This window comes from Pelophylax lessonae (genome assembly GCF_965119305.1).
Source record: "Pelophylax lessonae genome assembly, chromosome: 4".
NCBI classification, from domain to species: domain Eukaryota; kingdom Metazoa; phylum Chordata; class Amphibia; order Anura; family Ranidae; genus Pelophylax; species Pelophylax lessonae.
Genome location: NC_138771.1, coordinates 63,612,618 through 63,638,831, shown reverse-complemented (window position 1 = coordinate 63,638,831; position 26,214 = coordinate 63,612,618). Strand labels below are relative to the sequence as shown.

The 26,214-nt window shown below is 45.6% G+C and overlaps 1 pseudogene across 1 annotated transcript in view; it reads left to right on the top strand.

The window, feature by feature from the left end:
- The window catches only part of LOC309552508 (DNA polymerase subunit gamma-2, mitochondrial-like), a 66,292-nt pseudogene extending 61,763 nt beyond the window's left edge, over positions 1-4,529 (top strand). Inside the window, exon 5 of the transcript in view lies at positions 4,149-4,529. The product of the transcript in view is annotated as a DNA polymerase subunit gamma-2, mitochondrial-like (transcript). The remainder of the gene's footprint in view (positions 1-4,148) is intronic.
- Positions 4,530-26,214: the final 21,685 nt, after the last annotated feature.

The following is a 26,214-nucleotide window of genomic DNA, read 5'->3' as shown; positions in this document are numbered from 1 at the left end:
AAATAAATATTAATAACGTTTTCAGTGCCCATCAGTGCAGCCTAATCAGTGCCCCCTAGTAACCCCCCCCCCCCCAAATTTCACCTCTAGAACAAATCCTACCCGTCAAATCCTCCCCCCATAAAAATTTTCCCCCTAGCACAAAAAAAAACATTATTCCTACTGACACAACCCCCCCCCCCAATACCCCTTTTTAACACCCCCAAGACTTCCTGTTCTGGCACAAATCCATCCCCCCACCCCATTCCAATAATCTCTATAAGGGCGATCCCCAAATCCCCACTCCTGGCACAAATCCTCACCCCCCCCCAGCACGAATCACTCCTCCTAGCACCCTCCCCCCCCCAATTCCCCTGCTAGAAGAAATCTTATATTGTCACCTCTCAAATTCCCCATCCCAGCACAACCCCGCTCCCCCCCCCCCATATCGATCCCACTTAGAAGTAATCATCTTCTCCCCACCCCTCCTAGTACAAATACTTTTTGGGGGATTGTCCCTGGGGGGGGGGGGGTTGGAATAAGAGAATTTGTAGCATGAGGGGTGGGGAGAGGATGATTACTTCTAGGTGGGATCAATATGGGAGGGGGGTTGTGCTAAGAGGGGGGGGGGGACTGTGCTGAGATGGGGTGGTTGTGCTAGGAAGGGGGATTGTGCTGAGATGGGGGGGTTGTGCTAGGAGGGGGGGGGGGGGCTGTGCTGAGATGGGGGGATTGTGCTGAGATGGGGGGGACTGTGCTGAGATGGGGGGGTTGTGCTAGGAGGGGGGGATTGTGCTGAGATGGGGGGGACTGTGCTGAGATGGGGAGATTGTGCTAGGAGGGGGGGGGGACTGTGCTGAGATGGGGGGGTTGTGCTAGGAGGGGGGGGACTGTGCTGAGATGGGGGGGTTGTACTAGGAGAGGGGGGACTGTGCTGAAATGGGGGGGTTGTGCTAGGAGGGGGGGGCTGTGCTGAGATGGGGGGGGGTTGTGCTAGGAGGGGGGGGACTGTGCTGAGATGGGGGGGTTGTGCTAGGAGGGGGAGACTGTGCTGAGATGGGGGGGGGGGTTGTGCTAGGAGGGGGGGGGACTGTGCTGAGATGGGGTGGGGGGGTTGTGCTAGGAGAGGGGACTGTGCTGAGATGGGGGGGTTGTGCTAGGAGGGAGGGGGGGATTGTGCTGAGATGGGAATTTGGGAGGTGACAGGATAAGATTTGTACCCCAGTGTAGTTCACCCTTTCCTCCAGCATGTCACAGACCTCAGATACAGCATCTGTAATACCAGATACATCGCTCTGTGATCCTCCTCTTCTTATGTCAGAGCGGAGGAGGAGCGGAGGAGGAGCCGATTCCTATTCCTAAAGCTTTGCACGGACAGCTGGTGGGAGAGATGCGGCTGCAGAAGCAGAAGGGGAAGAAGATTGCAGCTCAGGAATGACACTGCATGTCAGATCGGGACTATACAGAGTTTGTTACCTGCCCCCTTTCCACATTGCTTGCTTTGACTCGGAGGAGAGGGGAATAACAAACTCTGTATAGTCCCGATCTGACATGCAGTGTCATTCCTGAGCCGCAATCTTCTTCCCCTTCTGCAGCCGCATCTCTCCCGAGCTGTCCGTGCAGAGCTTTAGGAATTAATTGTCTTCTCCTCCGCTCCACCTCCACTCTGACTCAGGGGAGAAGTCCCGATCTGACAGGAGTGTGTGAAGCCCGGCGAGAAGACAGAGAGAGCACATCCCGCTCTCTCCTGTCACAGAAACACTCCTGGCAGCGCCCCTCCACCTCCCATGACACAGACGCCCAGCCAGAGCAGCCATCCTTCCATCCATCCCACCCTACCTTGTACCGGTGTACTGCCGATTTTTCCATCTTGGGCTTGAACCCCTCCATCAGTCCTGCTGGCCGGATAATGTCGGAGCGGCGGATCATCCCGCTCAGCTTTAATTGTAATTGGCGGGCGCTCGCTGACATACACAGTCCCGCCTCCTAGCCCGGCTTCTTTGATAGACAGAACACGTCCTGGTTGGCCAGGTGTTCTGTCTATCAAAGAGGCCACGCTAGGAGACGGAACTGTGTATGTCGGCGAGCGCCCGGCCATTACAATTAAAGCTGAGCGGGATGATCCGCCTCTCTGACATTATCCAATCCTTCGGCGGCTTTCCTCTCCTCTCTTCCCCTGGCAGTAGCTCGCCATACATAATTTTCCACTCGCAAAATGCGAGTAGGCGAGTGGAAAATTTGAGGGCTGCATATATATATATATATATATATATATATATAACTTCATTGTATGTCACCCCCATATATATATAACTTCATTGTATGTCACCCCCATATATACTGTGTGTATATATATATATATATATATATATATATATATATATATATATACATACCTACATTGTATGTCACCCCCTATACCGTCTCCATGTCCTCCTATATATAATACATTGTATCAGTGTGTACAGTATATCACCTCCTATACCGTTTCCATGTACTCCTATATATAAATACATTGTATCAGTGTGTATGTCACCCCCCTATACCGTCTCTATGTCCTCCTATATATAATACATTGTATCAGTGTGTATATCACCCCCCTATACCGTCTCTATGTCCTCCTATATATAATACATTGTATCAGTGTGTATGTCACTCCCCTATACCGTCTCTATGTACTCCTATATATAATACATTGTATGTCACCCCCTTTACCGTCTCCGTGTCCTCCTATATATAATACATTGTATCAGTGTGTATATCACCCCCTATACCGTCTCCATGTCCTCCTATATATAATACATTGTATCAGTGTGTATATCACCCCCCTATACCGTCTCTATGTCCTCCTATATATAATACATTGTATCAGTGTGTATATCACCCCCTATACCGTCTCCATGTCCTCCTATATATAATACATTGTATCAGTGTGTATGTCACCCCCCTATACCGTCTCCATGTACTCCTATATATAATACACTGTATGTCACCCCCTATACCGTCTCCGTGTCCTTCTATATATAATACATTGTATCAGTGTGTATATCACCCCCTATACTGTCTCCATGTACTCCTATATATAATACATTGTATCAGTGTGTATGTCACCCCCTATACCGTCTCCATGTACTCCTATATATAATACATTGTATCAGTGTGTATGTCATCTCCCGATATCGGCTCTATGTACAATCTTTTAAAGAGGAAGTAAACCCTCCTCTACAACTTGTACCTATAGGTAAGCCTATGATAAGGCTTACCTATAGGTACAGTAAATATCTCCTAAACATGTACCGTTTAGGAGATATTTACCTTACATGCATCCAGTGACGTCACTGGCGCATGCGCTCTGAAGGAACGGCCAATCGTGCCGTTCCTTCAGAGTCCAGTGCCGTGACTGTCGGCTCTCGCACGCGTGCGCGGGAGTGACCTCATCGCGGCTCCGGCCAATCAGATGGCCGGATGCCGCGATCCCGGAAGACGGGCGACTGGACATGTCGCCCGTCATAGAGGTGAGTGGGCGGCACGGCGGGGGCTCGTTCTAAGGTAAGTATTGCATAATGAGCTAATATGCGATGCATACTAGCTCATTATGGCTTTCTCTTGCAGGGTGGAAAAAAAAAAAAATGCACGGGTTTACAACCTCTTTAACCTGTCCCCATTGTATCCCTCATTGCCAGCCATGGCAATAGTACTCCGATTATAGACCGGCCTCCCTTACATCTCCTCCAGCCCCTGCTCCTGTAATCTGCCTGTATAATTGGGATGTTTCCTGGAATGTGGCATCCCCGGCGTTGTTCTTAGGTGTAGCGCACTGACAGCGCCTCCTATTTCGACACGAGCTGCCAATTAGTGCTATTTTTTAATGATTTCTGCATGTGTGAATGGCTTACCTCTGTATCTACAGAACAGGAGCAGGCAAGGATTTGTAGTAAAGTTTAGATCTCACCTGGCAGAGTTTTTCTTTTCCTGACTGCTGATTTGCTGCCATGAACAATGTCATTCTCACATTATCTTTCTGTACTATTCTCACAGAGCTATGTACCATCCCCCGGCGGAGGCCATATTGTGTCAGGTGACCACGATCCGCCATGTCTTGGTGTGCGGTGGGACTAGTCCAGGTCGGGCGGACAAGGAAGACATTTCCAGCGTCTCTATTACTGCAGTGCAGAAGGCTGGCGGCCGGACGGCGGGAGAGCGATGATCTTCTGGAGTTGTGCCGTCGAAGGTTCTTCCTGTTGGTGGAGAAGATGACTCCGGCCTCTGTTCTAGGAGGACGTCACGGCCTGGGGCCCCTGGGAGCCCAAATGAAAAGGAACTTGGTAAAGGAATGGTGGGACGCCATGGTGCTGCATCGGGAACAGGGTCTGCCCATTGACTTTGTGTCACCTACCAGGAACATCCAACCCTTCACCAAGACCACCGCTGAAGACCGCCAAAGCCCATCTGGACCGCCTCCAAAACCAAAGTCTAACCCAGGAGGAGCTGGAAAAGATGGCCGGTCCTCGCCAAGACCCCCAAGAAAACAACGCTGTCCTTCAATGTAGATCCATCGTCATTAACGTCGCCACCACCTGACCTAAAAGATACAACAAAATCGCTCCATCCACCCCAAAGGCAAACCACCGAATGTCTGGCTTGCGGTTTGACTATATGGTAACAATGACACAAATAGAGATGGGCTGAACACCCCCGTTCGGGAATTCTGCCACAAACCCATTAAAGGCTATGGGGGCCGAACATGAGAAATCAAAAGTCCCCATTATGAAGGCTTATATGCAAGTAATTGGCCATGAAAAGGGTATGGGGGCTGGGTACTACCCTGGGGGACAAGTATCAATGCAACATTTTTTCACAGGAGCAGTGATTTTAATGATGCTTAAAGTGCAACAATAAAAATGAAAAAGTGCCTGGGCGGGTGGGGTCCCCTTAGTCTGCCTGTAAAGTGGAGCATCTGTACCATGTATAGAACCTGCTGCAGCAAAACAGACATTTATCAACGAAAAAATTATATTTAAATCACACTTAAATTGATTTGCAAGTGCTGGCACCCGGCTATTTAAAAAAGAAAGAAGGAAACGGTGTGGGGTCCCCCCAGTACTTACCAGACCCTTATCCAAGCATGCATCCTCCTACAAGGGCCTCTTACACACAAACTTGGGCTGTGTTTGTGGGGGTCTGTGGGTAAGGGGCTTATCGAAATCTGGCAGCCCCCTTTTAACAAGGGGGCCCCCAGGTCCTATTCCCTCCCCCCTCCCATGGGAATGAGTAGGGTACCCCTACTCATTCACCAAAAAAGTGTCAAAATAAAAAACAGTAGACAGGTTTTTTTTTTTACAATTTCTTTTATTAAAAAGAAAACAACGCTGTCCTTCAATGTAGATCCATCGTCCTTAACGACGCCACCACCTGACCTAAAAAATACAACAAAATCGCTCCATCCACCGCAAAGGCAAACCACCGAATGTCTGGCTTGCCGTTTGACAGTTCTTATATAGATAAGGGCGGGGCCACCTGGCGACATCACCTGGTGGCACCGCCCCCCTGTGATGTCATTGACCCAGCAAGTATTGGTGAGGTCACAAGGGGGGGCGGTGCCACCAGGTGATATCAGCTGACATCATCAAATATGACAGTTCTGCGGTTAGGACGGGGCCACCTGGTGACATCAACTGGTGGCACCGCCCCCCAGTTATGTCATCGACCCAGCATGCACTGGTTTGTGATGTCACAAGGGGGGCGGTGCCACCAGGTGTTGCAGCCAGGTGGTCTCGCTCTTACCTAATATAAGAACTGTCAAACGGCAAGCCAGCCATTGGGCAGTTTGTCTTTGCGGTGGGCGGAGGCATTTTTTTTTTCAGGTCCGGTGGTGGCGGCGTTGTGATTGACGATCGATCTACATTGGAGGACAGTGGGTTTTTTTTAGTTTTTAATAAAGGATTTGTCAATAACCTGTCTACTGTTTTAGTTAATTTTGACATTTTTTTTTGATGAATGGGTCGGGGTACAATGTACCCAATACTCATTCACATATGGTGGGCAAGACCCGATTCTGATGCCCGCAGACCCCCCACAACCACACCCCAAGATTTTGGGGAAGAGATCCTTGTCCCCTTCAACATGTCCCCTGCCCCAAAGCACCCCTGCCTGTTGAGGGCATGTGGTCTGGTATGGTTCAGGAGGGGGTGGGGGCCCACACTCATCATTTTCCCACCCCACCCCCACCCTTTACCTGACTCCCCTGCCTGCATGCTCTGATAAGGGACTGGTATGTATTGTGGGGGGGGGGGGGGGGGGGTTGGGAGGCCCCCACACCGTTTTTTTTTGACCGCTGATGGCTCATTGGTTGTTAAGGATGCTGTAGCCGGCTTCCCGGCCGCTCCTTTACAACCAGCTTATACTGCACCCTTATTGGGCAGAGCTTGCGTAGAATGCGCTGTGCAGCACAGGGAACACCCAGCAAACACCCTGCTAATTTGGGTGTTTGCCGAACGGGGTGAATAGCTAATAATAAGCTCAAACTCCTGCTGAGGCTGAACCGTTCGCCCAACACTAGACACAAACGACTGCAGGAAATGTCACCATTGTGGGAGGGGCAGAGACACAAACTACTGCAGGAAATTTCACCATTGTGGGAGGGGCAGAGTCACAAACTACTGCAGGAAATGTCACCATTGTGGGAGGGGCAGAGACACAAACTACTGCAGGAAATGTCACCATTGTGGGAGGGGCAGAGACACAAACTACTGCAGGAAATGTCACCATTGTGGGAGGGGCAGAGACACAAACTACTGCAGGAAATGTCACCATTGTGGGAGGGGCAGAGACACAAACTACTGCAGGAAATGTCACCATTGTGGGAGGGGCAGAGACACAAACTACTGCAGGAAATGTCACCATTGTGGGAGGGGCAGAGACACAAACTACTGCAGGAAATGTCACCATTGTGGGAGGGGCAGAGACACAAATTACTGCAGGAAATGTCACCATTGTGGGAGGGGCAGAGACACAAACAACTGCAGGAAATGTCACCATTGTGGAAGGGGCAGAGACACAAACTACTGCAGGAAATGTCACCATTGTGGGAGGGGCAGAGACACAAACTACTGCAGGAAATGTCACCATTGTGGGAGGGGCAGAGACACAAACTACTGCAGGAAATCTCACTATTGTGGGAGGGGCAGAAACACAAAACTGCAGGAAATTTCACCATTGTGGGAGGGGCAGAGACACAAACTACTGCAGGAAATGTCACCATTGTGGGAGGGGCAGAGACACAAACTACTGCAGGAAATGTCACCATTGTGGGAGGGGCAGAGACAAATTACTGCAGGAAATGTCACCATTGTGGGAGGGGCAAAGACACAAACTACTGCAGGAAATCTCACCATTGAGGGAGGGGCAGAGACACGAATTACTGGGGGAAAATCTCACCATTGTGGGAGGGGCTGAAAATGTTGACTTTTTAAAATATTTTTTCAATTTTAGGTGCCTTGTATTATTACCCCCCTTGTTTGGAGCTCCTGAACAGAAAGTTGCCTTTTGGTATTGCAGAGGTGGGGAGATGTTTTCATCCAATCTCAGACAACAAGGATCTGCACCTGCAGGTCAGCCATCTTGTAATGTACCTAGTAATGGGGGGGGTCTAAATTAGTGTGCAGAATACAATGTATTTCTCATTTGTCTTTTACCCACAATGCAGTTTGTTAGTAACTCTCAGGTGTGTGCGCTCTGATTAATACCGGGGAAGGAGATTGGAAGTCACATGGGTTCACAGGCCACCGATTTAATCAACTGGTGCAAAATCCTAAAAACAAGAGATAGAATCCTACTGACAGCGATAAAGCGATAAAGTTCAGGAGTAGAATTGATTTTTATGAGGTTATTAAGTTCCTGTAAGTTGATAAATTTTACTTTCATGTTCTAGGGTGGGGGAGAGGACGGCGGCCTCTCTGGTCTGGTTCAGCTCAGCCAAGACTTGCGCTCAGTGGCGGGACTACTGGCTGCGGCAACGGCTGCTGTGGTGGAGGAAGGTGAGCGCCCTGTGATTGCTGAGACATCTATGGGGGTTATTTATAAGAGATGAGATACACTATATTGTCAAAAGTATTGGGACGCCTGCCTTTACACACATGAACTTTAATGGCATCCCAGTCTTTGTCCGTAGGGTTCAATATTGAGTTGGCCCCCCCTTTGCAGCTACTTGAACTACAAGTCCCATGAGGCATTGCAAGGCTGACAGTTACAAGCATGACTCCTAAAGGCAGAGGCATGATGAGACTTGTAGTTCGCAACAGCTGGAGGGCCCCAGGTTGAGCATGCATTCTGTATAGTGTAACCTTCACAAGTAGGCTGTAATAGCAATTCATTAAACAGAGTTGGAACATTGCTGATACCTGTGTAGCTTACATCATAGAGAACTACACTATGTCAAAAGTATTGGGACGCCTGCCTTTACACGCACATGAACTTTAATGGCATCCCAGTCTTAGTCCGTAGGGTTCAATATTTAGTTGGCCCACCCTTTGCAGCTATAACAGCTTCAAATCTTCTGGGAAGGCCGTCCACAAGGTTTAGGAGTGTGTCTGTGGGAATGTTTCACCATTCTTCCAGAAAAAGTGTTCCTTTAAATTTTTGAGCAGTGTATGTGTGTGTGTCTATTAGAGATAAGGGCCATACACACTATCAGATTATCTGAAGACTTTTTCCTTCAGATTTACCTTTTCTATGTAGTGCAAGGGCCTGCCGGATTGCATACAAATTGAAAGTGTTTAGGTTTGACCTCATATTATATGGTTTTGGTAAGTCTACAGACAAAAGTCTTCAGATAATCTGATAGTGTGTATGGCCCAATAGACCGATATGTTTTTTTCAGGGCCGATACCGATATTTTGGTCACAATGTTTCGGTATCGGCCGATATGGGCCGATATTTTGTACATTTTAAAGTTTTGAAAAATAAAGACAATTTTTGACACAAATCTGGTACTGAACATGTTCATTTTTGTTTAATGCCTACTGGCGGGCTTGCTGGCACCCTGTGGTGGGTGGGTGGCTGGCTGCCACAGGGGTTGTGGGTGGCTGGCTGGTACAGGGCCTGTGGTTGGCTGGCTGGCACACTGTCTGTGGGTGGCTGGCTGTCTGGAATCCTGTGGTGGGTGGGTGGCTGACTGGCTGGTACAGTGCTTGTGGGTGTCAGGTAAAGGGCCTGTGGGTGGCTGGCTGGCTCACTGGTATAGGGCCTGTGGATGTGGGTGGGTGGCTGGCTGGTACAGGGCCTGTGGATGTGGGTGGGTGGCTGGCTGGTACAGGGCCTGTGGATGTGGGTGGCTGGCTGGTACAGGGCCTGTGGATGTGGGTGGCTGGCTGGCTGGCTGGCACCGGGCTGCTGTGGGTGGGTGTATGGCTGTGATACAGTCTCCGTGAGACTAGGCCCGACTCCAGAGGAGGCTGTCCAAGGCGAGGGAGGCCTAAGAAGGCAGAATGAAGTCACAAAAATATCAGCCAGTTCCAAGGCCAATACCGATATATCAGGGAAAGTGCATATCGGCCACGCTGGTAATTTGTCTATCCCTAGTGTGTGTGTGTGTGTGTGTGTGTGTATATATATATATATATATATATATATATATATATATATATATTGTATATATAGTGCTCAAAAAAAATTAAAGGAGCACTTTTGAATCAGAGTTAGCATCAAGTCAGTTAAACTCCTGGGATATTGATCTGGTCAGTTAAGTAGCAGAGGGCGTTGTTAATCAGTTTCAGCTGCTTTGGTGTTAATGAAATTACCAACAGGTGCACTGGATGGGCAAAAGGAGACAACCTTCAAAACAAAAATGGTTTTACAGGTGGAGGCCACTGACATTTTTTTCCCTACCCATTTTTTTTCTGACTGTTTTTCACGAGTTTTTCATTTGGCTGGGGTCAGTGTCACTACTGGTAGCATGAGGCCATACCTGGACCCTATAGAGGTTGTACACGCAGTCCAACTCCTCCACGATGGCACATTAATCCGTACCATTACCAAGAGCATGGAGGAGATTCCAGGAGACAGGCAGTTACTCTAGGACAGTGTTTCTCAACTCCGGTCCTCAGTGCACACTAACAGGCCAGATTTTAAGTATTACCTTGGAGAGATGCAGACTAGAATTCTGAAATCACTGAGCAGCAAATTATATCACCTGTGATGTATTTCAGTTATCTTGCAAACCTGGCCTGTTAGTGTGCCTTGAGGACCGGAGTTGAGAAACACTGCTCTAGAAGAGCTGGACAGGGCCATAGAAGGTCCTTAACCCATCAGCGGGACCGGTATCTGCTCCTTTGTGCAAGGAGGAACAGGATGAGCACTGCCAGAGCCCTACAAAATGACCTCCAGCAGGCCACTGGTGTGAATGTCTCTGACCAAACAATCAGAAACAGACTTCATGAGGGTGGCCTGAGGGCCCTACTTCCTCTAGTGGGCTCTGTGCTCACTGCCCTGCCTCAGTGAACACCAGAATTGGCAGCTCCACCACTGGCACCCTGTGCTTTTCACAGATGAGAGCAGGTTCACCCTGAGCACATGTGACAGACGTGAAAGGAAGGGAGAGATGTGGGCGCTCTGGTGAGGAAGGCTGTCTGGTCCTTTGTTGCGGTAGAGCGGTTGCACTGAGGGCAGCACTTGTGTGAGAAGCAGCTCTATAGGATCATATAAGGAAAGAAAGACGCCTCTAAGTGCAGAATTCTAAGGATTTATTATTTGATGCAAGGGATTAAAAACATTTACAAGATGGCAGAGATAACAGGCATGTATTAATTGTCCTCTTTTGGTTTGCTGTGTCCTCTGTCTGCCGGGTGAGGGAGGATGAGAGAGCCGTCCTGCAGCTGTCCGGATTCCCTGGTGACGTGGAGGAACGAGGAAGCGGAGAGGCAGATGGTGGCCCGGGTTCCAGAACCAAGCTGCAACGCTCGTGGCCTGTATGGCGTCAGGGGAAAGCGTTGGGCGGTAACGCGTTTCAGAGCATGTGTGACTCCTTCGTCAGACCTAAGCCCATGTTTGTTCAGCAGGCTCAGAGCCTTGTGTTCAAACTCTCCGAAAGCCAATCGATGGCCTCCCGACCCTTTTGGCTACCTCTGTCCAATCAACTCCTCACTAGGCATGTGACGATATCAGATTTCCATGCTGCGATTAATTGATTAGGGTTTTGTCACGGTATACGGTATTATCACGGTATTCAATTATTAAACTTAAATTATTAAATTTCTACCTCACTTGAATTTCATTGCTGAATTTAGGGACTTTGGTTCACTTTTGCACATAATTATGTAGTCAGTCAGTACAGACTCTGTGAACCAGGCCTAAAATAAGCCATCAAGCAGTGTCTGGCCTGCCTGGTGATGACTGGTCCTGGCGCTCTGATCCGATGGCCTGGTCATTAGGGGCTAAATCCTTGCGGCCCAGAAGTGGTTAAACCTGCAGGAGGACCGGTGTTTTTATTTGTAAATTACTTTTCACATGCTTTAGGCCTAGTTCACATGTATGCTGGTTGGCGGTTCACATGTATGCGGGTTGGCGGCCCACATTTGCACAGGCATAGCAGCCCATTGATTTGAATGGGCTGCTATGCCCTCATTTTACGCAGAAAAAAGGTGCATGCAGCATTTTAAAAAAATGCAGTGGCCTTTAAATCCATCCTACTTCTGCACCATGCGACTTACCTGCAGTTACTGCTCTGGCAAGCTTTCTGCGTTTTTAAATATATGGGCCCAGCATTTAAAAACAGTTTGCGTGTGCAGGAACTGCAAGTAAGTCGCATGGTGCAAAAGCAGGATGGGGTTCACAGCCACTGCATTTTTTAAAATTCTGCATGCGGCTTTTTTCAGCTGAAAACGCAGGCATAGCAGCCCAACCCCATTCAAATCAATGGGCTGCTATCCCTATCCCTGTGCAAATATGGGCCGCCAACCCACATACATGTGAACCGCTAACCCGCATACATGTGAACTAGGCCTAAAGCAATAGTAAAGTAATTTATAGATAAAAACACCGCTCCTCCTGCAGGTTTAACCACTTCTGGGCCGCAAGGATTTGCCCCCTTAATGACCAGGCCATTGGATCGGAGCGCCAGGACCAGTCATCAACAGATAGGCCAGACACTGCTTGATGGCTATATACTAATGTAATGTGGGCTGCTATGCCTGTGCATCTATATATATATATATATATATATATATATATATATATATATATGTATATATATATATATATATATATATATATATATATGCTGCTATGCCCGTGTATGTATTTCTATCTATCTATCTATCTATATCTCCATCTCTATCTATCTATATCTCCATCTATATCTCTATCTCCATCTATCTATCTCTCCATCTATCTGTATATCTATCTCTCCATCTATCTGTATATCTATCTCTCCATCTATCTGTATATCTATCTGTATATCTATCTGTATATCTATCTGTATATCTATCTCTCCATCTATCTGTATATCTATCTCTCCATCTATCTCTCCATCTATCTCTCCATCTATCTCTCCATCTATCTGTATATCTATCTCTCCATCTATCTGTATATCTATCTCTCCATCTATCTGTATATCTATCTCTCCATCTATCTGTATATCTATCTCTCCATCTATCTATCTAGTGACAGTGTATGGTAAAAGTACTTGCAGACACTTGTAGAAGGCAGGTGTTCCGTGAGAATTACCTACCCGTGAGAAAAACCTACCCCTCGTCACTTCCGGTGCACGGCACTGTATGTAATGCGGCGGTTTCATTAAAATAACTGTGCTGCAATACGAGTGATCTCCGCTCCTGTCCCTGGCACTTCCCTCATCTCGGCTACTAAATATAAAAGCGGCGGCAGGTGTATGAAAGTTTAATTCACGGAGCCGCCAGCCGCTTTTATATTTACTAGCCCAGATCAGGGTAGTGACAGGGACAGGAGCGGAGATGACTCATAATGCAGCCCAGCTGTTTTATGTAGCCGCGGCGTGGGTAGATTTTCTTCACGGTACACCGACATATTTCCATACTAGTGCGCATGCGCACTAGTCAGCTCCTCTGTTGTCCCATTAGGTATCCGGGGCTGTGAGCATGCGCACTGCTGCGCTGCTCAGCTGTTCCTGGCCGGAAGTGACGAGGGTAGGTAATTCTCACGTTACACAGGCACTGTGTCTCTCACTGTGTCAAAGCAAGCTACTCACTAGGGGGGGAACCTCTGGGTGAGTCTAGAATGGAAATGGACCTTGGGGTACTGGTAGACAACAGGCTTGGCAGTGGCATGCAATGCCAAGCCGCTGCAAGCAAAGCCAACAGAATACTGGGATATATAAAAAAGGGGATTCACTCCAGAAATAAAGAGATTATTCTCCCGCTCTACAAGACTCTGGTCCGGCCACATTTGGAGTATGCTGTCCAGTTCTGGGCACCGGTCCTCAGGAAGGATGTGCTGGAATTGGAAAGAGTCCAGAGAAGGGCAACAAAAATAATTAGGGGAATGGAGGACATCAGCTATGAGGAAAGACTACAAGCACTGAACTTATTCTCTCTGGAGAAGAGACAATTGAGGGGGGATATGATATCAATGTACAAATACTGTATTGGCGACCCTAGCATAAGGAACAAACTATTCAGAGAAAGGGAATACAATAAGACACGTGGCCATTCACTAAAACTAGAGGAAAGGCGATTTAACCTTAAAATGCGTAAGGGGTTCTTCACTGTAAGAGCGGTAAGGATGTGGAATTCTCTTCCACAAGCAGTCGTATCAGCTGGGAGCATTGATAGTTTCAAAAAACGATTAGATGGGCACCTTGGAGACCACAACATACAGGGGTATACAATGTACGGTTAAAAGCAAACACACACACATCATAGGTTGAACTGGATGGACTGATGTCTTTTTTCAACCTCACTAACTATGTAACTATGTGTCTCTCTGAGCCCGGGAAGGAAGCATGTGGGTGTGTGCTGAGTGGGAGCTGTCTGATTGGTTACAGGGAGGAGCTAAGTCTCTCACTCTAGGATCATATTACCAGAGCTGTTTTCTATTGAGTGAGTGAACTGCTGAGTGAGGAATGAGTCATCCAAATGTATCAATTCACAAGTCAGACCCAGGAGCAGAGAAACTCTGTATTTTAAAAATGCCACAATAACAATACCATGGGTATGCAATACCGCGATATATCGAATTACCGAAAACCGGCATATGTCTACTCCTCACAAGACTATCCTATCCTGATGGTCTTGTGAGGCGTTGATTGGACAGAGGAAGTCGAAAGGGTCGGAAGGTCGTCAGTTGGCTCTCAACGGAGAGTTTGAACACAAGGCTCTGACTCTGTGCCTGCTGAACAAACATGGGCTTAGGTCTGACGAAGGAGCCGCACATGCTCTGAAACACGTTATGGCGTTGGGCATATCAGCCGTGTGCGTTCCAGCTTGGTTCTGGAACCTGGGTCGCCATCTGCCTCTCCGCTTCCTCGTTCCTCCACGTCACCAGGGAATCCAGACAGCTGCAGGACAACTCTCTCATCCTCCCTCACCCAGCAGACAGAGGACACAGCAAACCAGAAGAGGACAATTAATACATGTCTGTTATCTCTGCCATCTTGTAAGTGTTTTTTTTTTTTAATCCCTTGCACCAAATAATAAATCCTTTTAATACTGCACTTAGAGGCGTCTTTCTTTCCTGACAGATGTGGAGAACATTATGCTGCCTGTAACATCGTTCAGCATGACCGGTTGGGTGGTGGGTCAGTGATGGTCTGGGGGAGGCGTATCCATGGAGGGACACACAGACCTCTACAGGCTAGACAATGGCACCCTGACTGCCATTAGGTATCGGGATGAAATTCTTGAACCCATTGTCAGACCCTATGCTGGTGCAGTGGGTCCTGGGTTCCTCCAGGTGCAAGACAATGCCAATGTAGGACATGTGGCGAGAGTATATAGCCAGTTCCTGGAGGATGAAGGAATTGATGCCATTGAATGGCCCCCACGCTCGCCTGATCTTAATCCAATAGAACACCTCTGGGACATTATGTTTTGATCCATCCGATGCCGCCAGGTTGCACCTCAGTCTGTTCAGGAGCTCAGTGATGCCCTGGTCCAAATCTGGGAGAAAATACCCCAGGACACCATCCGCCGTCTCATTAGGAGAATCCCCTGATGTTGTCAGGCATGCATACAAGCACGTGGGGGCCATACAAACTACTGAGGACCATTCTGAGGTCCTGCAATGAAATTTCAGCAAAATGGACTCCCCTGCTGCATTGTTTTTTAACTTTGATTTTCGGGGTGTCTTTGAATTCGGCCCTCTGTAGGGTGATAATTTTCATTTCCATCAGACGATGTGGCATCCTTTCCTTCCTAACACATTACCCAGTACATACCAGTATAGATCCTAACACATTACCCAGTCCATACCAGTATAGATCCTAACACATTACCCAGTCCATACCAGTATAGATCCTAACACATTACCCAATCCATACCAGTATAGATGCTAACATATTACCCAGTCCATACCAGTACAGATCCTAACACATTACCCAGTCCATACCAGTATAGATCCTAACACATTACCCAGTCCATACCAGTTGAGATCCAAACACATTACCCAGTCCATACCACTATAGATCCTAACACATTACCCAGTCCATACCACTATAGATACTAACACATTACCCAGTCCATACCAGTATAGATCCTAACACATTACCCAGTCCATACCAGTATAGATCCTAACATATTACCCAGTCCACACCAGTATAGATCCTAACACATTACCCTGTCCATACCAGTATAGATCCTAACACATTACCCAGTCCATACCAGTATAGATCCTAAAACATTAGCCAGTCCATACCAGTATAGATCCTAACGCATTAGCCAGTCCATTCCAGTATAGATCCTAACGCAATAGCCCAGTCCATACCAGTATAGATCCTAAAACATTAGCCAGTCCATACCAGTATAGATCAACACATTACTGAGTCCATACCAGTATAGATCCTAACACATTACCCAGTCCATACCAGTTGAGATCCTAACACTTTACCCAGTCCATACCAGTATAGATCCTAACACATTACCCAGTCCATACCAGTATAGATCCTCATACATTACCCAGTCCATACCAGTATAGATCCTAACACATTACCCAGTCTATACCAGTATAGATCCTAACACATTACCCAGTCTATACCAGTATAGATCCTAACATATTACCCAGTCCATACCAGTATAGATATCTATCATGATATTTTTCCCCATTGAGATCTGAGGTGTTTTCAAAGTGTTGCTTTAATATTTTTTGAGCAGTGTATGTATGTATATATATATATATATATATATATATATATATATATATATATATATTATAAAATGTATTTTTACATATGACGAAATGCTGAGAAAGCATGCCTGGACCTGACTGTACGGTGCTATTTTCTCACCCCTCCCCCCCTCTGTGTCCAGTTTGCTCAGTTGCCGTCCAGATTCAGCAGCGGTGACCACCCTGACGAAGACGGAAGGAAAATGACCCTCATACAGTACGACTTCCCCTGGGGCAAGGGGCCAATTGAACGCCTCTGCAGCCTAGATGACTCCGCCCTCACCCAGATGCACCGTGGGCCCATCGCTCATCTTCAGGTATGTCACACCGACTACACGCAGAATCAATCAATCAATGTCATTTCCAATCCTTTTACTTGAAGCGATCATTAAAGGGCAACTCCCAGTTTCGTGGGGAAAAAATTTAGTAAAAAAAAATAATATATAGAATTGTGACAGTAGTTATATTGTAATTGTATGTTCTTAACCACTTCCGCCCCGGAAGATTTTACCCCCTTAATGACCAGGCCCTATTTTGCAATTCGGCACTGCGTAACTTCAACGGACAATTGTGCGGTCGTGCGACGCTGTACCCAAACTAAATTGACGTCCTTTTTTTCCCCACAAACAGAGCTTTCTTTTGGTGGTATTTGACCACCTGTACGATTTTTATTTTTTACGCTAATAAAACAAAAAGAGCGACAATTTTGAAAAAAATATTTTTTTCACATTCTGCTATATAACATTCCAAAAAAAAAATAAAAAATGTAAATTTTTTTAACATTTTAGGCCAATTTTTCTGCTACATATTTTTAGTAAAAAAAAATGAAATAAGCGTATTTTGATTGGTTTGCGCAAAATTTATTGCGTTTACTAACTAAGGGTAAGATTTATGTCATTTTTGTTGTTGTGGTGTTTTTTTTTTTTTTTTATTAGTAATGACGGTGATCTGCGATATTTTTTTTTTTTTAGCGGGACTGCGACATTGTGGCGGACAGATCTGACCCCTGACTGACATTTTTGACACTTTTGGGGAGACCAGTGACATTACTGCAGTAATCAGTGCTAAAAATATGCACTGTTACTGTAATAATGACTTTGACAGGGAAGGGGTTAACCTTGTTGGTGATCAAGGGGTTAAATGTGAGCCCAGGGGAGTGATTCTAACTGTGGGGGGGGGCGTGGCTTGTGAAATGATCATAGAGACATGTGATCCTATATAGAAGGATCACAGGAGCTCTGTGATCATTCCAGGGAGAAGAACGGTCAGCTGTGTTTACAACATCCGACCGTCCTTCTCTCTCAGCGGGGAGCGATCGCGGGTGTCAGGCGGCAATCCGAGGCGCCTGCCCGCGGCATCGGCTTCTCCGCTGACGAGCGGGGGCCGGAGTGCGCCGCCAGTGGCACACGCTCGCCCCCTAGACTCCCCAGAGCAAGTGCCGTACATGTACGGCGATTTGCCTGGAAGCGGCTGCCTGCCCGCAGTACATCTGCGTCGGGCGGTCGGCAAGCAGTTAAAAATGACCTTTCCGTTTTTAATCTGCAGTTGCTGTAATTTTCTGTAAAATGCAATATGGCCACCTGGAGGCGCTGTGTACACATATAGACAGAGCGCAATTTCCTGCTGGTGTGATTGGCTCACTGATTTTCCCAGAAGTCTGCACTGAGATACAAGTCAGATTTTTGGGCATCACATTTTTGGTGAGATACTCCGAATAGGAAATCACGTCTACAGGGATGCAGACCCTGCCACTTTCTTCATTAAAGCCCTGCAGGTGCAGCAGCTGATTGATAATTATAAAGTCACTCCCATTCACATTCACTTTGCACATGGACACAGAGGAACAAACAATGATTTCTTCAGAATAACAAAAGGAAGGAATCTACAACAAGGTTTGCTACAATCCCTGCAATGTACAGAGATCACCCAAGGGGGGGGGGGGGTTCTTCTCAACAAGAGTGGAGTTATTCTTTAACCACTTGCCGACCGCCCCAAGTACATATACTGCGGCGGTCAGCCCCCCCCCCCCCCCCTGGGCAAAGTGACGTATGGGTACGTCACTCGCCCGCGATCCAATAGGGGGCGAGAGCGCGTCGCGGAGGCGCGCTCCTGCTCGTTCACTGCCATCCCAGTGCGATTGACCAGCGGCTCCGATGTCCACTGGCCATTCTCGATCTCCCGCTGGAGAGGGAGAAAGGCAGGCGGCTGATGTAAACAAAGCCGTCTGTCATTCTCCCTGATGTAACTGTAGAGATCATATGATCCTCCTATGTAGGATCGTATGTCTCTGTGGTTACATCAAAAGCCACGCCCCTTTACAGTTAGAAGCACACCCCTAGGGACACACTTAACCCCTTGATCTCTAATAAAGTTAACCCCTTCCCTGCCAGTGTCATTTTTACAGTAACAGAGCATATTTATAGCACTGATTACTGCAGTAATGTCACTGGTACCCCCAAAAGTGTCAAAAATGTCTGCCGCAATGTCGCAGCCCCACAAAAAAAATCGCAGATCGCCGCCATTACTAGTTAAAAAAAAAAAACAATAAAAATGACAAAAATCTTTCCCGTAGTTAGTAAACGCAATAACTTTTGCGCAAACCAATCAAATTACGCTTATTGCGATTTTTTTCACCAAAAATATGTAGCAGAAAACAAATTGGCCTAAAATGTTAAAAAATTTTGATTTTTAAATTTTTTTTTGGGGGGGGGGGGGGGGATTTCATATAAAAAAATGTGAAAAAATATTGTTGTTTTTTCAAAATTGTCGCTCTTTTTTTGTTTATAGCGCAAAAAGTAAAAATCGCACAGGTGATCAAATACCACCAAAAGAAATCTCTGTTTGTGGGACAAAAAAGGACATCAATTTCATTTAGGTACAGTGTCGCACGTCCGCGCAATTGTCCGTTAAAGTCACGCAGTGCCGAATCGCAAAATAGAGCCTGGTCTTTGAGCAGCCAAATCCTCCGGGGCTTAAGTGGTTAAAATATTCCCTGGTGATCCTGCCATATAAGACATTTCCTGGTATGGGGTGACAACGCTCTGTCCCTGTCCCCCAATTGTGCTCTTGCGTTGTCGTACAAGCTTAGTATGGCTTTTTCAGCGCAAAGTCCAGTGTTGTCACCATCAGGAAACTGATGCCAGGCAGCCATCACTGGACTGTTTATAATTGTGAAGTGGCTACATAGAGGCTGCAGGAGATCAGCAGAACGTAATGGAATAGTTTATAATGCGCAGAGCAAACTGAGGAACAGCGCTGAGATCATGGCAGCGGAGTGGCTTAGTGGTTAGCACACCCCCTAGTAGATACTTCATCTGCTGAAGTGGCATTGGATTTGGCTGTTATTTAATTTTTTATCGACACGGAGGTAAGGTAACTAAATAGAAAATACTTACTATTTAGTGGGCATACGCCCCCACCCCCTAAACACACTTCTATAAGCATTATCCCCTTTTTTCTTATATATGTATTTCAGGCAAACGATATTTATCTGAAAATTTTGGAATATAATACATCATATATATTCCTACATATATATATATATACCTTTTTGGTCACATTCCAACGTACTATCCATCTAAGATATTTGAGGCATCTTGGATGTCCCATTACAACACGGAGGTAAGACACCCTAAATAAAAAATACTTCCAATTGTGAATAATTTATGTTTAGAGCTTTCTGCTCTCCAGTACTTCCTCGTCCTATGTTTCTTCTTTTGCTTTCAGGGGTCACCATAAATTAAGTTCCAATAGGCACCTCTAGTTTAGGATAACCAAAGGTGACTGGAATCCTTTCCGTCACTTGAAGGGTTCCTTTCTTCTGTACTTTTATACATCACTCATCCCCCTCTTGGATCATCATAACAGGTGAAGTGATCCGTAATCATAGACTTAAGGAAATTTATCCTTGGAGTGAATCTTCTTGACATTGCACTATTATTTACAGGTAATAGAGGATATATAAATAATACAAATACCTGATTCTAGCTCCCATCCTGCGGGACCCCTACATATCCCTCCGTGGACAATATGAGTGGCTCCGGACACCTACCGGTATGTGTACACCCCCCCTCTCCCACCCCCTTCTCTTTTTTCCCCCCCTAACCCCCCCCCTTTCCCCCCTTTTCCCCCCCTCTTTTCCTCCTTGGTATATTGCCTCATGAGATGAAATAATATGTTGTCGCATATGCAAAAAATGTGATATGATTGATGTGACACACAAATGTATGTTTTTGCATTTTTGCTTTGTTCTCTTGGATTTACTCTTGGCATATGATTATGCTTTCCAGGAAGACATACAGACTCCCTGAGGAAGATTTTGGTACTATACAAATTTCGAAACGCGTTGGACTCTGTCATGCATCTGCAACTGTATTGTACTGTACATTGAATGTATTATTATTATTGTTTGATTGATCCTTTACAATCACACCTTTTTCAATAAATTGTAATTTATTTTAATTAATTCTATCTTTTTCGAAAGATCCTTATTAGTTACCTTTAAAGTCCCACCCTTCTAGGGGGTCATTCCCTTTTTTCTTTATTAACTTATCTAGGGATTATGGTAACACAATATCTGAGAATTACCTACATACCTGTTTCAAGTATATTTTGGGTGGATAACACACCCGACCCCCGCTTTCTGTAGATAGTTCTCAGGTTACCCACTATTAGAGATTAATTATTTAATTTTAATAAAGGTTTTCTAACGGAGGAAACGGTCTTTTACCACTATTTTCCTCTATAAACCTCACCACAGGCTATCTATATAACCTGTACATTGTAGACATCCCAGAATGGGAGGCTTCCAGGGAGATGGCTGGGAGGAATTGATGTCTGACATTGAAAGCCAATTCCAACAAAAAGAGCAGATAGAATCGGACATTTTCACTTTGTTATCTACTTTAAAACGCTTTTTAGAAAAAAAGTCAGCATTACACTGGCATATAAAATCTTTCGACAAATATGTGAAAGAAGGTCTGAATCCTTTGGGATTAAGGATTCAGATCTTCCCTACCCTTGAAAATATCTCGACAGAACTCAAACAGGACTGGGAGAGAATTCTTAACGAATGCTCCAAGAATCTCATGATTCTCCTTCAAACTGAATATCTCAAACAATTAAAACTTATTGAGACAGAAGTTTCTGCTATCAATAAACAACTAGCCCCATTAAAAACCTCCCCTCTATATACAGAACAAGAGAGTAAATTAAAAACATACCTTGAAGATTATAATAAAATAATATTACAAAGAAAAGAGAAAAAATACTGGAGGGATAGAATAGCCTTCAATGAAGGTAAAGCATATAGATGGAACCAAGGGCAACGCAATATGAGACGAAGGAGTGAATACAATAGGAATGATAACTATTCCTCTGACTCCTCTGCCTCTAACTCCTCCCAAACCAACCAACGGGGACGCCCGAAAGGCGAATACCCACAATGGGGGAAAAATAAGGACAAAACTAAAAAGAAAAAACCCAACACCTCACAGGGACCAACCTCCACACCCAATAACAATGAGGGTACTGCCAGTGAAGCTATAGGTGGTTCCATCGAGAACCAAGGGGCAACAACAACTAAATCAAATAGTAAGGGTCATTTTTTAGGAAGACCTCACACGCGACAAGCAGTCAAAACGCAAGTCAGCATGGACTCCTTTGCAGTCCGGTTGACCGAGAAAACGGACTAACCATTATCAATTTATCTTCTCACAATCTCACCAAAGGGGAGGAGGAAATACTTAGACTGGGTCTATCCTTTTGCCCTAGCCAATCTATTGACAGGTTTAGTGTCATCAAAGACATAAATCTATTTGCAAGGGAAATTTTCTTCAAAAGTAAATATTTCAAACAGTCTGATAAAATGCAAAAACCTGATACACAACTAAAAGCAGCGGAATATCGAGCCCTTCGGGACTTGAATCTACTCTTACAGGAAAGTGGCTATGACAATGAAGAAATCTGGGAGAACCTGAGTAGCTCCTCAGATGAAGAATCCACACCTATACAGAGTAAAGAAAAAGTTACCCATAAACGCTTTAAGAGAAAATCTCCAAAGTTTCCTCAACTTAATCAGAATCCAACAATAGCCCTTTTTGTTAGGCAAGTCTCGAAAGATATTGATAAACTTAATATTCAGTCTACCAAAGATAACCTCCTCCCCGATCAACGTGAAGCCTTAAAAACCCTCCAAAAAAACAACAATATCACTATCAAACCTAGTGATAAAGGAGGGAACATTGTCCTTCAGGACAATGCAGACTATGAAAAAATGTGTTTCCAACTTTTGAATAACACAACATGTTATCGAAAAATATCAGCCCAAACAATTTCAAAATTTAATAATGAATACTATACCATCATTGATGGAGCCAGGGAAACAGGCACAATCACAACTGAACTGTGGGAATACTTGAGGACACCATATCCTCGTATTCCCACTTTCTATTGTCTACCTAAGATCCACAAAGATCTCAGGAATCCACCGGGCCGTCCCATAGTTTTGGGGAATGGCAGTATCACCGAGACAGCAAGCCGGGTAGTGGATGCCCACTTAAGACCTCATGTCACTGGCCTAACCTCCTATACTAAGGATACTATTCACATGCTTCAAATTCTAGAAGGTGTGACTATTCCACCCAATGCTCTTCTTGCAACCATAGACACGGAGTGTCTATACAACTCCATACCACATGAGAAAGGTCTTCTTGCTATAACCAAGATTCTGAAACAGCGAGGCCCTCAGGAACTAAAGTATAATATGTTTATTTTGGAAATTCTGAGATTTATCTTGGAGCATAACGTGTTTTCTTTCCAGGGTTCCCATTACCTCCAGGTACAGGGAGTAGCGATGGGGACTTGCTGTGCCCCATCCTATGCTAACCTGTACCTGGGGGAGTGGGAACATAACATTATCACCAGTGAAGACTTGTCGATGTACTTCTGCCACGTAGTCATGTGGCAGAGGTACATCGACGACATTTTCCTGGTATGGGACGGTCCGGTGGAACTCCTTGAGGAATGGCTCAGAAAATTAAATCAAAATGATATGAATTTATTTTTTACCATGCACCATGACCCAAAATCTGTGGACTTCCTGGATATTACTATTCATAAAAGTGACGAAGGTCATATATCAACAACTCTATTTAGGAAGTCCACAGCAGGGAACACCTTGCTGCATGCAGCTAGTTTTCATCCTGAGCCACTCAAGAGATCAATCCCATTTTCGCAATATTTACGAATTAAGAGAAATTGTTCCCTAGAAAGGGATTTTAGGGAAAAGGCAGGGGAACTAACACAGAGACTCCTCGAAAGAGGATATTCCAAGACGTGTCTTAGAAAAAACTTCAATAGGGTACAAACCATGAAGAGACAGGATCTACTTTTCAAAACCTCCAAAAGGGAAAGGGCACTTATAAAGAACCCACCAAGAATTATTCTTGACTACTATAATGAACATACTCAAATTTATGGAATTCTCAAAAAGCATTGGGCAATATTGAGGGAAGACCCTATCCTTGAACAGATAGTAACTCCTTCCCCTGCCATCACATACAGAAGAGCCACCTCCATGATGGACGATCTAGTCCAAAGTGAATATAAGGGCGCAGAGAGAGGAGACCCTTGTAGCGACAAAGGGACATTTCCCTGCGGCAATTGTGACCAATGCAAGGTGATAGTTCGCTGTAAAAGCACCAAGCTCCCCAATGGTGAATTACATCATCCAAAACATTTTGTTAATTGTAAAACTAGGGGGGTCGTGTATCTGATGCGGTGTGAATGCAAGGCCTTTTATGTTGGTAAAACCAAACAAGAACTTGGGAAACGCATTAGCAAACACATGCAAAGCCTCGACATCGGCAATCTCTATCTACCACTGGGCCGACACATGGCCATCGCGCACAGATACAGGACCCCCAAAGTTACATTTTATGCCCTTGAAAGGGTGCACATTCCGGCCAGGGGGGGCGATTGGAACAAGCAGCTTCTCCAGCGCGAAATGCGCTGGATTGCTAGACTTGGGGCAACGGCCCCCCCTGGCCTGAATGAAACAGCTAGTTACAGACCTTTCTTGGAGGGATTCGTCTCAGGAAAGACAGATTAAGGATCTTCCCTTTGAGTAGCCCTTCCTTCTTTTGTTTTGAGATCTAGTATTGACTTCCCCTCACCTTTCTTGTCTCTTTTTTATTTGATTCCTTTTTTCAAAACCCCCCCCCCTCCCCCCCCCCCCTATTCCTCCCTTTATTTTGTCTACTCTATATGCTTTCAATGCTCCTTCTGATAAACTCAGAGTTATTTTTGGCGTCTCCTCCTCCTATTCCCTATCCCCCTGGAGGGCTCTGAATTAAGCACTCTGAGGATGTATGTTGTTTGTATTTAGCTTCATCTTGGCTAATGCATATCTCTAAGTGGCTTCTTTATTTTGATTTATGTATGTATTAAATTGCTATATCATATTTTGTAACCCCAGTCATGTAATTGCATGATGCGACGAACATCTGTTTCTCCAAAAACATCCAATCAGGTAATTATCCTCCCTTTCCCCTTCTTTTCCCCCATTTTCCTCCTCTGCTTTTTCTCCCATCTTTACCCCACACTCCCCCCCCCCCCTCCTTCCCTATTCCCTTCCCTTCCTCCTGGTGGGTCTACTTCCCGGCAGTCTGGATATCATAATCATGCGATTTCATGTTTTCATATCTGTTTTTTGGAGAGATATCCCGCAGGTTGGGAGCCCGGCACGGGTGAGACCGCTCTCCTTGGGACCCAAAATTGATTTTGGATGTCCCACGTTCATCTGGAGAGCATATGCGTTATATAGCTGGACAAATCTCCTACAATCATTGTGGGACTTCCATGCTTGACCCCCGACCATCTGGGGGTTAAACGCCACCACCCGTGCCGGGGCGATATCTGATAAGATTTCCCCTTCTGTATCGACTAGGCCAAGTATCTTCCCCTATAATGGGAAATTGGCATCCTTTGAAATTTTCATATAATTTTTATTATCATGGCTCCGACATATTTATGCTTGGAACCACACTTTGTTAAAATGCTCTATTGTTCTATCTGCATCATATTTACCAACTATTAGAATCAAGGGCGGATACTATAATCTCGCCCTTTTGTAAGTGAGGGCGGAAGTCCATCACCGCGGTTACGTTCCGTGAAGTGCTGGAATATACGCCCAAACCGGATGTGATGTCAGCGTCCCAAACTCGCGGTATTTTACTCGAGACTAAACAGACGGAAATGACGACATCACTCTAAGCCTCGCGATGCTTATCGGCAAATCACGGGCCTCGCTATGATACTTAAGGGAACGCCGAGAATCAGTCCGGTGAGTGATCTCTCCGTGACAGGACAGAATTGTCGTTCCTCCAACCCTCCCTATAGCTGAGTAAGTATTCTTTTTTGGGGGATCTTTGATCGTTGGAATGTTTTCGGTACTTCTACCAAGGTGAACCCTACTTTATACCTCATACATATTTACTCCTTCAGATCAATGGGCGAACTCCACCAGCTGTATTATCAGCCGTGGGGGTTTTCATCCGTCCCTTTTGGAAGATAATGTCATTGAGTGTCTGCCGCCTTATTTCATCTTACGGTATTTATATTTATATTTTTATTGGGGACATTCCTGCCGTATATAATATCCTGGATAGGTAACCAGATAGATGCAATATAAAACCTTTTATATTTTAGATAAAGCAGAATACCAACATCTATATTGAACCACTCTGGGACAAAAGCACACCCCCTAGTAGATACTTCATCTGCTGAAGTGGCATTGGATTTGGCTGTTATTTAATTTTTTATCGACACGGAGGTAAGGTAACTAAATAGAAAATACTTACTATTTAGTGGGCATACGCCCCCACC